Source organism: Balaenoptera ricei, chromosome 13 (assembly GCF_028023285.1).
Source record: "Balaenoptera ricei isolate mBalRic1 chromosome 13, mBalRic1.hap2, whole genome shotgun sequence".
In the NCBI taxonomy this organism is placed as follows: Eukaryota; Metazoa; Chordata; class Mammalia; order Artiodactyla; family Balaenopteridae; genus Balaenoptera; species Balaenoptera ricei.
This window is the reverse complement of record NC_082651.1, coordinates 38,377,034-38,381,491: the sequence shown is the minus strand read 5'-3', so window position 1 is coordinate 38,381,491 and position 4,458 is coordinate 38,377,034. Positions and strand designations below refer to the sequence as shown.

The 4,458-nt window shown below is 38.7% G+C and overlaps 1 pseudogene; it reads left to right on the top strand.

The window, feature by feature from the left end:
• The first annotated feature begins 3,209 nt into the window (after positions 1-3,209).
• On the top strand, positions 3,210-3,820 carry LOC132376940 (mitochondrial import inner membrane translocase subunit Tim8 A-like; annotated as a pseudogene).
• The last annotated feature ends 638 nt before the right edge of the window (positions 3,821-4,458 follow it).

The following is a 4,458-nucleotide window of genomic DNA, read 5'->3' as shown; positions in this document are numbered from 1 at the left end:
GCTTTAGTGTCTGCTAGATTATCAATCTTCGTGTCTTGTAGTTGAGCTGACTGCTCTGAAGCAGCAGCAGCCCTGGAACCTAAGAGAGGGAAATCACGATTCAGACAGGAAGCTGACAAAAATTATTTTAAAATACCTCTCAAGCATCTACTAGTGTGAGAAGAGAGTTACACTGGATAAACAGTGAGATGGATGCAGGACAGGAATAAAGACGCAGACGTAGAGAACAGACGTGAGGACACGGGGAGGGGGAAGGGGAAGCTGGGACGAAGTGAGAGAGTGGCACGGACTCATATACTACCAAATGTAAAATAGATAGTTAGTGGGAAGCAGCCGCATAGCACAGGGAGATCAGCTCAGTGTGGTGTGACCAGCTAGCGGGGTGGGATCGGGAGGGTGGGAGGGAGATGCAAGAGGGAGGAGATATGGGGATATATGTATATGTATAGCTGATTCACTTTGTTATAAAGCAGAAACTAACACACCATTGTCAAGCAATTATACTCCAATAAAGATGTTTAAAACAAAACCAAAAAAACTGAGATGGAAAGAGAAAAGCATTTTGGGCAAAGGTGAATACATATGAAAAAAATGGAATCAGGAAAGCAATTGAACATCTAAGAAACAGTGCAAGTATATAATTTATTAGATTATAGAATTTGTAAGGAAAAGAGAAAAATTAGCATTTGAAAGGTTCTTTGGGAGCCCATTCTACTGTTCTGAAAGACTAGGCTTAAAAAGTTTAGTTTTCATTCTTTTTCTTTAATAAATGTATTTATTTGTTTATTTATTTGGTTGCATTGGGTGCTCATTGCTGCGCGCGGGCTTTCTGTAGTTGCGGCGAGCGGGGCTACTCTTCATTGTGGTGCGCGGGCTTCTCATTGCGGTGGCTTCTCTTGTTGCGGAGCATGGGCTCTAGGCTCGCGGGCTTCAGTAGTCGTGGCATGCGGGCTCAGTAGTTGTGGTGCATGGACTTAGCTGCTCCACGGCATGTGGGGTCTTCCTGGACCAGGGCTTGAACCCGTGTCCCCTGCGACGGCAGGCAGATTCTTAACCACTGCGCCACCACGGAAGCCCCTCTTGTTTCCTGTTCTTGTTCTATGTTATTTTGCTTATTTTATATACTCAACAATAATTTGGAAGACAGATATCTAGTTTTAAAATTCTTTTCGAGTTTCATTTTTTGGTAGCTTTTTTCCATTGTGGTAAAATATACATAAAATTTACCATTTCAAACATTTTTAAGTATACAAGTTAAGGCATTAAGTATATTCACATTGTTGGGCAACCATCACACCATCCATCTCCAGAATTAACTCATTTTCCCAAATGGAAACTCTGTACCTATTAAACAATAACTCCCTTTTCCTCCTCCTCCAACCCTTTTGTGACTGGCTTGTATTACTTAGCACAATGCCTTCAAAGTCCATCCACAGTGTAGCATGTGTCAGAAATTCACTCCTTTTTAAGGCTGAATAATATTCTATTGTATGTATGTATCACATTGTATTGATCCATTCATCAGGTGGTAGACATCTGGATTGTTCTCACCCTTTGGCTATTGTTAATAATGCTGCTATGAACCTGGGTGTTCAAAATCTGTTCAAATCCCTGCTTTCGATTCTTTTGGGTATATACTTAGAAGAAGAATTGCTAGATCATATAGTAATTCTATGTTTCATTTTTTGAGGAACCACTACACTGTTTTCCACGGTGGCTATACCATTTTACATTCCCATCAGCAATACACAAGAGTTCCAATTTCACCATATCCCTGCCAACCCTTGCTCTTTTTTATTTCATAAAAGCCATCCTAATGGGTATGAAGTGGTATCTCTTTGTAGTTTTTATTTACATTTCCTTCATGACTAATGAAGTAAAACATCTTTTCACGTTCTTTTTGGCCATCTGTATCTTTCCTGGAGAAATGTCTCTTCAGATTCTGTACTCATTTAAAAATTAGATTGCTTTTTGCTGTTGTTGAACTGTAAGAGTTCTTCATATATTATGGATAGTCATCTCTCATCAGATATATGAATTGCAAATGTTTTTCCCAATTCTGTGTGCAACCTTTTTACTATGTTGATGGTGTTTTTTTTTTTTTTTTTTTTTTGGTGCACACAAGTTTTAAATTTTAATCAAGTCAAATTTATTTTTTATGAAAACTTCTTTAACCTATCTGATCACCAAGTCATGAATAAAATGACAGCTCTTTAGTCAAAAAGACAAAAAAATACAATTGTTTTTTCTTTTCATGCCTTTCATTCCAAAATTAACTTTTGGCATTTTTTTTTCCACCTTGTAACTAAATTTGCTATTTAGATGAGTGTTGTGTCAAACTGACTTCAAAGTTCACCACTGATCACTTTCAGCATTGCTTCATTTCTCTGTAATGAATTCTTCATTTTGATTCATCTCTTCAGCTGGGTGAGTCTTCAAGTGAATTTTTCAAGAAGGTACAGAGGTTGAATATACTTTCTAGCTGCTGTGTACTTGTGAAAATGTCTTTTCATTGTCATAGTGCTTAATGAAAATGCACTGGGTCCATAAATCCTTGAATTATATAATTTCCCCAATAAATACAGATTTGGTTCCATTATTTTTACATTTAGTATTTTAAATAAGCCTGATATCAGACTAAATTTTCTTCTCTTAACTTTTTTTTTTAAATTGTTTATTTATGGGATTTTCTTCTATTTATTTTGACTCAAAAATCTTTTTCTGATATGTGTCTCAGTCTCTGATTTTTCCCTGGATTTTTATGGCAACTTTCAATCTGCATACAGTGTTCCCCTTTTCAGGAGGAGGATGTTTTATTCAATTAAGTGTTTGAATATTACTTTCTTCCTCAGCTGCAGATATAATTCTTGGTTTGGTTTACTTAGCTATGTTTCTTATGTCTCTCATCATCTTTCACAGCATTTTCATTTTCTTCTCCTTTTTCCTCTGTAATTTTGCAGACTCTCAGATTTGTCCTCATCACTAATTTAACTTCCTTCATGTTAATTCCACCCTTTCTTGCCTGCAAAATGTATTTTAAATCTGTTACCAAATCTTTACAGTTTTAGGCAGTCTTTTCCTTCATATGTTCATTCCTGCCCACCCCCCCCCCCCACACACACTTTTTTTCTAAATTGAGACAAAACATGAAATTCACCATTTAAGGGTTCTGCCGCGGAGACACGTGAAGGTCGGTGACTTGGTGCGGAGTTTGTCTCGGCACGCGTGGCCGCGCTGGGATGGCGTCCTCCTCGTCTTCCTCCGCAGCGGGTTTGGGCTCGGTCGACCCGCAGCTGCAGCATTGCACGGAGGTAGAGACTCAGAAGCAGCGCTTCCAGCAGCTGGTGCACCAGATGACGGAACTTTGTTGGGAAATGTGCATGGACAAGCCTGGGCCAAAGTTGGACAGTCGGGCTGAGGCTTGTTTTGTGAACTGCGTTGAGCGCTTCATTGATACAAGCCAATTCATCTAGAATCGACTGGAACAGACCCAGAAATCCAAGCCATTCTTCTCAGAAAGCCTTTCTGACTGACCTGAGTATTACCTCTCTGGAAAAGGAAGGTAGTTCAAGAAATGAAGAGCAGTTGATGGGATGGTTGAAGAAAAGGCTGTGGGGGGATCGGCTCCCACCTTTGTCACTCTTGGGACATCCTGTCATCTGAGAATGAATAAAGACCGATTTTTGTGTGTGGGGGTGGTTTGAGGGTCAAATGTGTTTGGGGTTGTGTTTTTTAATGCTAATCTTGGGAAAACAATTGACAGATGAATGGAAAACTCTACTAGGTGTATGTTACTGTATGTGGGACGATGCTTTCCTCATAGTCCCATTAACTGCTTCCTATAATTTTAATAGTGGAACTGCTCTATAATTTGATATGTGGGACCACATAGGTAATAATCTGTTATTTGTGTGGATTCCTTTCAGATTTCTGGAGAGATCGATATACATCTTTGTGTCTCTCAGAAAGGGCAGCAGTGGGGGAAAGAGTAATTTGGTACTTGACTGTAGGCCTCCTTATCTAGTGTTTGATTATCAGTGCTGGAAAAAAAATGTATGGAGTATTCATACAGTACATTTCACTTTTCTAGATTATCTCCCTCCCTTATACTGTGATTCACTTAAATTTCTATATATAAAGTACAGTCTTGAGCTAGTACAGGTAGCCTGAGAGTCTAGAGGACTTTAGTTAAAGGAATCTAGCCAGCGAACATAATTCTCATACTAAACTGCCACAAGGAAGACGTTAACTTACCCTGTATGTCAGGGTCCAAAAAAATTTAAAGATGTGCCTAAATGAAAAAATAAGTTATAAAGATTTAGGCCAGTCAAAAACTAACAGCAGTTTCAGGTAGAGGTGCATGCCTAACGTAAACCAGCATAGTTTCCATTTACTGCGTTCTTTTCATCACTGAAATAAAAACTTCTACAAGATTCAAAAAAAAAAATTCACCGATTA